The sequence below is a fragment of the Lathyrus oleraceus genome, chromosome 4 (genome assembly GCF_024323335.1).
Source record: "Lathyrus oleraceus cultivar Zhongwan6 chromosome 4, CAAS_Psat_ZW6_1.0, whole genome shotgun sequence".
NCBI classification, from domain to species: Eukaryota; Viridiplantae; Streptophyta; class Magnoliopsida; order Fabales; family Fabaceae; genus Lathyrus; species Lathyrus oleraceus.
In genome coordinates, this window is record NC_066582.1 from 188,674,616 (window position 1) to 188,686,506 (window position 11,891).

The window sequence follows — 11,891 nt, forward strand, 5'->3', positions numbered from 1 at the left end:
TCCAACTCTTCAGTTGTGTTGTATTCCCATACAATGCTTCTGCACAAGAGTTCTATTTATAGAACCACTTGTGTGGGCTTCAAGCCAAAAAGCCCACTTAAGTGCATTTTGCCCATATCTCATAATATGCCAAAATCACTTAAGTATTTGGTACCTTACCATGTTTCGTACTCTACTTAAGGGCACCATACATTACGGTATTCCTTAATTACTCTATCTCTCATCAATCCGTCCTTTGTGTGTGACCCTGTAGGTTTTCGCGACGTTGGCAATTATATTAAATCACGCATTTAACATAATAAACAGTGAGCGGTATCTAGCAACACATCACTGCTACCCAAGACACGAAAATGTCATGTGATCTGACAAAACCTCCTGTGATAATAATTGTGTATAATTACCCCTTTGCCCTTATGTCTATATTGAACACGGGGTATAGACCGTGTCATCCTTGTCCAGTTCAATATTGGGCCCATAGACATTTATCCTATTACGCAGGATGGGAAAATTCCATCTAGGACACTCATGTCCCTCAGCATGCTTCGTGGAGTACCCATCAACTGTCTTTATGGTTATCCAGTTACGAACAATGTTGGATCAGCAATAAAGCACTTGACTCTACATCTAGGATCCATAGTGGTTTCAGGTCGAAGAGTGGTATACACCATTATCACCATGAGAATAACTTATGACACTTTGCATAACTTTCTATATAGTATTCTCATAGCTGGTCAATCCGGTATAAATATTACTCTTAATATTCATACCTATGTTTAAGACTTGATAACTCTTTATCCATGATCCATGAGATGTGATCATCAGTCTACAAACATAATAGTCTTAATGCTTTAATGTTATCACACTTCACACTAAAGCTCGACTACGGATACTTTAAGAATAGTGTCCTTATGTTTAATGTGCTCTCATGATTAAGTCACACTTAATACATTAAACGGACTATCTATTCCAGGGACTTTATTAATCAACCATAATAAAGAAAAATCCTTTTTAATAATTAATAAATAATTCGATACAAGTACCAAAAGTATTGGCCTCTAGGGCTTACACCAACAAAAACTCTCTCACTTCTTCGTTCGTATCTTGTGTATATAAAATAGGTTTTACATGGCCTTTAAATAGAAGCTTTTGAATGGGTTTGGGCAGCATGAAACTCTAATTCTATTTTAATTTCTTATCTCCTAAGAAACAGCAGCTAATCATTCCTTTTTGGAAAATAGATCATTCTGGTTTTAAATAGAATTACTCCTTGAATAGCACACGCAATCTTCATATAAGCACACAAGGATTTGCATGAAAAACGCAGCAACAAACCACATAACATTCAGACTGAATGTTCTGTGTGCATATGTTTTAACATCGAGTCTGACATTTTGACTAAATCCTGCACAACCATATTTAAACATCATGCAGGAAGTTGATATCACATGTTAAGACAACACACGTGACAACTTGTGATAACTCTAAGTTTTCCCAAAATTGATGCCAACACATAGAACCAACAAACTGCCCCTTTGGAAAATTTTGGCTAAAACATACATCAGACCATACGTTCACAAGAAATCAAATAAAGTATCAGTTCAGCAGCTGAAGTAAACATACACACATTACTAGCAAAAATAACAACTAGTAAACACACATGCGCTTGTGCTCAGAACACACCACCTCCCCCTTCAGCTAGTCCACATCAAGCACCAATCTGCTTCACATAGACAGAACACTTCTCCCTCTTTGTAAACCCACATAACATCAAACATCATCTATAATTATAGCTACTTCTCCCCCTTTTTAGCCAAAAGAGACCAAAGAGACAAAATAAATGTCTATTCAGTCATAAACCAAATTGTCAAAAGTTAAGGGTTACAAAACCAAGTACATATTCAGCTATAAGCAAGCTGAGATACAAACCAACAAAACAGTAAAACAGAATTGCCAAAATCAAGAAAGTCCATCACATCAATAAAAACCATCAAAGTCAATAGGGGCCAAAGTCAAGGGAGCTAATCAGTAGAGCTTGAGCTTGCAGCTTAATCAGCACCAGAAACAGAATTGCCACTTGTCTCATCATATCTGTAGACCTCTCACTAGAGGTGTGGGCTTCAGCTTCCTTAGCATGTTCAATATTTTCACCTTCAGCTTGCTCCAAGCTTGCAATCAAGGCTTCCAACGATTGTTTCCTAGTTGTTGCTACCCTTACCCCTTCACCCAGCTCTTTACAAGTCTCCTTAAGCTCAGAAATTGTTCCAACATTTGAGGCTGGCTTTTTCATGGAAGATGTCATGACAATATCTTCGACATGACTGCCTTCAAACAGTTTATAGTGCATAGACAGAGCAGGTTTTCTTCTATTAGGTAAGTCATCAGAACAGAGAATACCAGGGTGTTGATTCAGAATAATCGCACAAATCATAGAGGGAAAGGCAATAGGCAGTTTAATTGCATTAGTATATGCATGCTTGATGATTTGTTCAAACATAAATCTACCATAGTCAAAATTCATTTTGGTTCCAACATCAAAGATAAACCTTCCAAGGGTATTAGCAATTGTGGAAATATGGTTGGTAGGCACCCAATTTGCAGCTCCTATTTTATGCAATATAGCATACTTGACAGTCAACTTCCCAGCAGGAAGATGCTTTTTAATAGGCCACCCTTTCACCTGCCTAGCTGTAATTTCTCTACAGACCTCATTGTCTATAGCTTCCAATTCACCTGCACCCTTAACTTTTCTTCCCAGAAAATTGTTAATAACAGTGGGAGAGAATGTGATACACTTACCTCTCACAAACACTTTGCAAAATTCCTTGTTGTTCTTATCAGCAATATCCTCAGGAATATTGACAATGAATTCCTTAACTAAACTCTCATAGCATTGAGAGAACCCAGCCGCAGTCTTCAATAATCCAACAGTCTTTATCAGGTCCATGACCTCCTTGACTTTAGCAGCATCCTTTCCCAACTCCCTTTCCACATCCACCCTTCTTTGAATCACAAATTTCCATTTGGGAGCTCCATCCTCAAGATGGAAATAGATATTATCGAAATTCACAATAGCAACTTTGACAAAAGACTTCCTCACAGTGGTTTTCTTCACAGGAGAGATGCCAGGGACATCTTCCTCAACATCCTCTTCAGACTCAGAATCTTCTCTAACCTTCCTCTTCTTCACTTCAACCTTGCTCTAAGATTTTGAGGGACCAATACCAGCAGTCTTCTTAGTTTTTCTAGCTGACATAAGTTCAGCCACAAATCTTCCTTTTCGAGTCTTCATACGTTTAGCCAGACTTGGCTTTAAGTGATGAAGTAAGTTATCCTCTTGATCATCAGACCTATCATCCTCTAGGTCAATCACATCGTTTGCATCATCATTCTTCTCATAGTGGGAAGCATTGGCAATTTTAAATGCCACCGATTTTCCTTTACCAGACACAGTTTGCCCTAGAGAGCACAAACCTTCAGCATCCATGTCCTTCTCAGAACTAGAGGAATCGTCATTCTTCTCAATATGTTGTTCAACCTCGGAAGAGGGGTACATTTTAGACAGGGGAGTAGAGACTCCCTTCACAGAATTTCCTTCATTAAGGATTCTAGTGACTAGGTTTCTTATAACACGATCAGTGTGGTGTATATCTTCCTTAGAGTTAGTGGCAGGAGTTGAGCCAGAAGAGATACTAGAGATGTTACCCTATTTGGGGCATGCAGAAGCTGAGGTATCCATGGGATGGTTCAAATCAAGGGTCTCGCAGGGAATAACAGATAGAGGAACCACATCCAGAATCTCATCATCTGGAATGTCCATGGAAGAACCGCTAACCTTTTGAGTAGACTTAGTAGCAGGAGTATTTTGATGTTGTGGCCTTTTGGAGTTTTTGTGAAAAAACTGCAGTTTCCCTAGCAGAGGTGTGTGAGAAAGGAGCAGGAAGATGGAAGAGTTGGAGTAGGTAGTGAGGTTGTGGGGGTAGCGTGTGAGGACGTAATAGATAATATTTCCAAAACTAGGTGATGATTTTATTTTAGCCACATAGACACTACTTTGCTTACTTTTCCCACTCCATATTAATTGCTTCAAGTCTTCATAAATGCAAAGCCCTAATTTTCCTCTCAGGACTTCAAACTGATTTGCATCCAAGGCCTTTGTAAAAATATCAGCTAACTGCATCTTAGTAGCAACATGCTTTAAGGCTACAATCTTATCCTCCACGAGTTCTCTAATAAAATGGTGACGGATATCAATATGTTTTGTCCTGCTATGCTGAATAGGATTCTTTGAGATGTTTATAGCACTCAGGTTGTCACAGTACAGTGTCATGACATCTTGCGTGACATTGTATTCAGTCAGCATTTATTTCATCCACACCAGTTGAGAACAACTACTTCCAGCTGCTATGTATTCAGCTTCACCAGTAGATAGAGAAACACAATTTTGCTTCTTACTAAACCATGATATTAAATTGTTCCCCAAGAAGAAGCATCCTCCTGGTGTGCTTTTCCTATCATCAGCACTTCCAACCCAATCAGCATCACAATATCCAGATAGCACAGATTCATATCCATGAGTGTATAGCATCCCATAGTCACAAGTGCCATTGACATATTTCAGGATTATTTTCACTTGGTTTATATGGCTCACCTCTGGTTCAGCTTGATATCTAGCACAAACCCCTACAGCAAAAGCAATGTCAGGTCTGCTTGCTATAAGATATAGCAGACTCCCTATCATGCTTCTGTAAAGACTTTGATCAACACTGACACCACTTTCATCTTTAGACAATTTCAGATGAGTAGGAGAAGGTGTCCTCTTGTGGCTTGCATTCTCCATGCCAAACTTCTTAACAATATTCATGGCATGTTTACTTTGAGATAGAAAGATAGAATCTTCCATTTGCTTGACTTGCAGGCCAACAAAATAGGTTAGTTCTCCAACAAGGCTCATTTCAAATTCAAACTGTATTTGCTCAACAAAATGTTGAACCATCTTACTTAACATCCCACCAAACACAATATCATCCACATAGATCTGAGCCACCATGATCTTTCCTCCTTCATCTTTGACAAATAAAGTCTTATCAATGCCTCCCTTTCTGTATCCATTGTCAATGAGAAACACTGTGAGTCTCTCATACCAAGCTCTAGGAGCTTGTTTCAACCCATAGAGAGCTTTCCTCAACTTATACACATGCTTTGGAAGATTTGGGTATGGGAATCCCTTAGGTTGTTCAACATATACTTCCTCATCCAAGTAGTCATTTAAGAAGGCACTTTTCACATCCATTTGGAACAGTTTAAACTTCATTATACATGCCACTCCTAGCTACAATCTAATGGAATCTAGGCGAGCTACAGGGGAAAATGTTTCATCGAAGTCAACTCCTTCAACTTGAGTGTATCCTTGTGCTACTAATCTTGCTTTATTTTTAGTAACCACGCCTATTTCATCAGATTTATTCTTGTAAACCCACTTTGTTCCAATTACATTTATTCCTTCAGGTCTTGGAACCAATTCCCATACTTCATTTCTCTTGAATTGGCTTAACTCTTCCTGCATGGCATTGATCCAGAATTCATCAATTAAGGCTTCTTTAATATTCTTAGGCTCCATCTTGGACACAAAACAGGCATGTAAGATCACTTCCCTTGATCTAGTGGTGACCTCTTTATTTGGGTCTCCTATAATGAGATCTTTAGGATGATCCTTCTTAATTCTGATAGAGGGTCCCTTATTAACTTATCAGCTTCAGGTTCAGCTTGAGTGGACACCATCTCATTACTTTTGTCCAGGAGATCAACTGGGGAATCATTTAGAAATGTTTCAACATCGTATGTGACATCAGTCTCTTGATCATAAATAATAACATTGATAGATTACATCATAACTTTTGTTATGGAATTAAAAATTCTAAAGGCTCTGCTGTTTGTTGAGTAGCCCAGAAATATTCCTTCATCACTCTTGGGGTCCATTTTCCTTTTTTGTTCCGATCAGCTAGGATATAGCATTCACTACCAAACACATGGAAGTATTTGACAGTAGGTCTTCTTTCCTTCTAGACTTCATATAAAGTGGTTGACGTCCCTTTCCTCAAGGTTACTCTGTTGTGAACATAACAGGTCGTGTTCATAGCTTCAACCCAGAAGTGGTAAGGAAACTTCTTAGCATGAATCATAGCTCTAGCAGATTCTTGGAGAGTTCTATTTTTCCTTTCCACCATACCATTTTGCTGAGGGGTAATGGGAGAAGAGAACTCATGACCAATCCCTTCAGATGAACAGAATTCAGCAAATTTACTGTTCTCAAATTCTTTCCCATGATCACTTTTGATTCTGATAACATGACTCTCTCTTTCTCTTTGAAGTCTTTGGCAAAGATCTTTGAACACATCAAACACATCATATTTTTCCCTTATAAAATTCACCCAGGTATATCTGGAGAAGTCGTCCACCACAACATAAGCATACATTTTCCCACCAAGACTTTCTGATATTTTGGTATCAGATATAAGATGTCGAAGGTAATGTCACGACACTAATATCTGTTAACACACGTAGGATTAAGATACAAAATGGTAAAGCAAATGACACAAGCAATTGTTAACCCAGTTCGGTGCAACTCGCCTACGTCTAGGGGCTACTATAATACCCCAAAATTTACCCTTCATTTTTTCTGGAAGCATACGCTTTACATTGAAAGAACAAAAATGGTTCTACAACAGATTCCAGGATTTTGATGATAACAAAGGATGAAACCAAAAATGGCACTCTAACGAAAAGTTTCTAAGTGTGCAGGACTCTGAACAAGAACAAAGGAATCTGATCACTTTATCAGATACAGAATCAAATCAGATACAAAGTACCAGAAGATCAGAAGCATCTGAAGAGGAAACACGCTCTAGAAGTTCTGACTCTGAGCAAAACAGCATATCAGAATATCAGAAGCATGTGAAGAAGAAGCGCGCTCTAGAAGTTCTGACTCTGAGCAAAACAGCATAGCAGAATATCAGAAGCTCTCAACTTCCTCTTGAATCAACGCTGAGGATCTAATAGAACAGGACTATCAGAAGCTCTAATGTCACATCTCAAAGATCTCAGATTAACAGAGTAACGCAGACTCTGACGAAACATTTCCTTATCCAGAAAGAGTAACGGAAACTACAACTTCAAATGGAAAGAAATTGTATTTGGAAAGAAGTTATTCAGGGAGACAAACTTGTTTTGGCAAGAAACACAGAAGTTATGGCATTAAACTCTCATCAAAGACAAAATATCTGCCATCACTACAACGGTCCCTTCACCTCTATATAAAGGACGGCAAACTTCATTGAGAGATACACCGGAACACACAGAAATATTCCACTCTCTCTCTCTTAGTCTTTCACGAGCTTTTGCTCATAACGTGAAACCTTTTACTTGCTCAAATTGCTGTAATATTTGCTTTATCCTAGAAGCACTCTAGATTACAAACTCTATTTTGCCTAAATTGTTTTTGATTGTTCCGCAAGTGACTCTGCGCAGTCTGTATACTTGGGAGGACTAAGAGATCTTTCTCTTAGACGTTGGTTGTAATAATCTTTCAAGATTAGTGGATTAAGTCCTTTTTGAAGGCGAAATCACCTTGGCCGGGTGGACTGGAGTAGCTTTGTGTTATTCTGAAAAAGCGCTTATTTTCCAAAACAGTTCAAACCCCCCTTTCTTGTTTTTCTCCCCTTCAATTGGTATCAGAGCTTCGGCTCTATTATTGATTTTCTAATCAAACACTTAACAGTGTAGAGAGATCCAGAACGAGAAAAACTATGGCCCACACAAATGAAAGAGACAATTACAATGCTAAGCCACCTGTCTTTGATGGAGAGAAATTCGATTACTGGAAAGATAGAATAGAAAGTTTCTTTCTAGGCTATGACGCTGATCTCTGGGACATTGTCACAGATGGATACAAACCTCCTGTAACAGATGCTGGAGTTGAAGTTCCCAGAAGTAAGATGTCAGACGATCAGAAGCGAGAATTCAAGAATCATCACAAAGCTAAAACGATACTTCTCAATGCCATATCTTACAATGAGTATGAAAAAATTACCAACAGAGAAACAGCTAAAGACATACTCGACTCCCTGAGGATGACTCATGAAGGAAACTCTCAGGTCAAAGAAACAAAGGCTCTGGCTCTAATCCAGAAATACGAAGCCTTCAAAATGGAGGATGACGAAGCCATAGAGGTAATTTTCTCTAGATTCCAAACTCTTATTGCAGGACTCAAAGTTCTAGACAAAGGATACACAACTGCAGACCATGTCAAAAAGATAGTCAGAAGCTTGCCAAAGAAGTGGAGACCCATGGTCACTGCCTTAAAGCTTTCAAAGGATCTGAACAACATCAGTCTTGAAGAGCTTGTCAGTTCACTCAGAAGTCATGAGATAGAACTAGAGGAAGATGAGGCTCAGAAGAAGAACAAGTCTATAGCATTAAAGTCCAGATCTGAAAGACGCAAATCTGACAGAAACAAAGCATTCCAGGCCGAAATAGAAGATGCTGATGACTCTGAACAGGAAGATTCTGATGATGAAGAAGAATTGACCCTCCTAACTAGAAGAGTTAAACAACTCTGGATAAAGAGGAACAATAACTTCAGGAGACCAAGACCCAGAGGGGATCGATCAGAATCAACCTCAAAAGGTAAAACTAACAAAGATGTTACTTGTTATGAATGTAAAGAAACAGGTCACTACAGGAACGAATGCCCCAAGTTAAAGAAAGACAGCTCCAGAAAAGAGAGCTTCAAGAAAAACTCCCTCAGAACCAAGAAGGGATTGATGGCCACCTGGGATGATAGTGAATCTAACTCATCAGAATCTGACTCTGATGAACAGGCCAACGTGGCGTTCATGGCTACCACATCCAGGAACACTTCAGATGAAGAATCTGAATCAGAAGAGGTATTTTCTGAACTCTCTCGATCTGACCTAGAATCATGCTTGTCTGAAACTCTTAGCTCATATCAGAAACTAAAACAAAAATTTAAAATAATAAAAGGCTGTCTTGAAGAAAAATTTGAAGAATGTGGCAAACTTGAGATGACAATTCTAGAACTAAAAGATGAAAACAAAGTTTTAACATCACTAAGAGATGCAGCAAAGAAAAATTGTTTAAAACTAGAAGAAGCGTTATCTCAAGCTCCACAAACTTCAAACACGATAATTTATAAATACGAAAAAGCCTTTCAAAAGTTTCTGAAAAATGGGATAGGAAAGAGTGTAATGGCATCCATGATTTATGGAGTCAGTCAGAAAAATAGAAGAGGAATTGGGTATGATCCTAAGGAAGATAAAACTTCTACTAGTGATCAACCTAAATCTCCATTTTCATATCACTATACACACACACAAGAGCAAAAATTTGATAATGCTAGAAAACCCAAGGTAATAAGAAACTCTGGGAAAACTAATCATAAAGGACCCAAGAGACTCTGGGTACCAAAATATAAGATTGTTTATGTTGCAGATATCTTATGCAGCAAAGTTCAAACACCAGTCATCGTACCTGGACTCTGGATGCTCGCGACACATGACGGGAAGAAAGTCTATGTTCCAAAGCCTGGAACTTAAAGATGCTGGATTCATAGGTTTCGGAGGAGATCAGAAAGGAAGGATCAGAGGCTCCGGAACTATTGGTAATGGTACTCTTCCCTCTATATCTGATGTCCTTTACGTAGAAGGATTAATGCATAACTTGTTATCCATAAGTCAATTAAGTGACGACGGTTATGATGTAATCTTTAATCAAAAAACATGTAAAGCCATAAATTAAAATAATGGTTCTGTCCTATTCACAGGCAAGAGGAAAAACAATATTTATAAAATTAATCTGTCTGATTTAAAAGAACAAAATGTGAAGTGTCTGATGTCCGTTCACGAAGAGCAATGGGTATGGCATGGACGCTTGGGCCACATTAGCATGAGGAAATTATCTCAGCTAAATAAACTTGAGTTAGTCAGAGGCCTACCTAAACTGAAGTTCTCTTCAGATGCTCTATGTGAAGCATGTCAAAAAGGAAAATTTTCAAAAACATCTTTCAAAAAGAAAACTATTGTTACTACCTCTAAGCCTCTGGAACTTCTTCACATTGATTTATTTGGTCCTGTGAAAACAGCATCAGTCAATGGAAAGAAGTATGGACTAGTCATTGTTGATGATTTCAGTCGCTGGACATGGGTGAAATTCCTAAAGCACAAGAGTGAGTCTCACTCTGTATTCACTAGCTTCTGTTCCAAAGTGCAAAAAGAATTTGACTCTAAAATCGTAAGAGTCAGAAGTGATCATGGTGGGGAATTTGAAAACAAATTTTTTGAGAAATTATTTGACTCTAATGGAATATCCCATGATTTCTCCTGCCCTAGAACTCCACAACAAAATGGAGTTGTAGAGAGGAAGAATAGGACACTCCAAGAGATGGCAAGAACTATGATCAATGAAACAAATGTGGCTAAGCACTTTTGGGCCGAAGCTGTAAATACAGCGTGTTATATTCAGAATAGAATCTCCATAAGACCCATTCTGGAAAAGACTCCCTATGAACTGTGTAAAGGAAGAAAACCAAACATTTCATATTTTCACCCTTTTGGATGCTCTTGTTTTATTTTAAACACTAAAGAACATCTGAACAAGTTTGATTCCAAAGCACAGAAAGGTATTATGTTAGGATACTCAGAACACTCTAAAGGCTACAGAGTATACAATACAGAAACCAAAATTGTGGAAGAATCAATTCATGTCAGATTCGACGATAAGCTTGACCCTGAAAAGTCAAAGCTATTTGAGAATTTTGCAGATTTAGAAATCACTCTTGCAGGATCTGAAAAAACTCCAGAAGCAACTGTCATTCAAAATCCTGAGGAAATTAATCCTCCATTAATCCCAAAGAAAGCTAAAAGTCGCCTCAACATATCTGAAGAATTGATTCTGGGTAACAAGGACGAACCTGTCAGAACCAGATCTACCTTCAAGACCTCTGAAGAGACTCCTCTTGGACTAGCGTCTCTAATCGAGCCTACGTCCTGTGATGAGGCACTTCAAGATAACGACTGGGTTCTAGCCATGCAAGAAGAGCTAGATCAATTCATAAAGAACGATGTCTGGGATCTTGTTCCTAAACCCAGAGGCACTCACGTTATCGGAACCAGATGGGTATTCAGAAACAAGTTGAATGAGAAAGGAGAAGTCGTCAGAAACAAAGCTCGACTGGTGGCTCAAGGTTACAATCAACAAGAAGGTATTGACTACAATGAAACCTTTGCTCCAGTCGCCAGGTTAGAATCTATTCGTCTTCTTGTATCTTTCGCTATAAATCATTCTATCAAATTGTATCAAATGGATGTCAAGAGCGCATTCGTTAATGGTTATATATCAGAAGAAATGCATGTCAACCAACCTCCAGGTTTTGAAAATCCAAATTATCCAGAACATGTTTTTAAACTTAAAAAATCCTTATATGGACTTAAACAAGCTCCCAGAGCTTGGTATGAACGTTTAAGTAACTTTCTTCTAGAACATAATTTTATCAGAGGGAAAGTTGACTCCACACTCTTCTGTAAAAACCTTAACAATGATCTCATGATATGCCAGATATATGTTGATGATATCATTTTTGGTTCAGCTAACGCCTCTGTTTGTCAAGAATTCTTTGAGTTAATGCAGGCAGAGTTTGAAATGAGCTTAATGCAAGAACTAAAGTTCTTTCTAGGAATTCAAATTAACCAAACTTCAGAAGTCACGTACGTTCATCAAAGCAAATACATAAAAGATGTTCTGAAGAAATTTGACATGGCTGAATGCAACTCTGCAAAGACTCCCATGCATCCAATGTGCATTCTTGAAAAGGAAGAAAT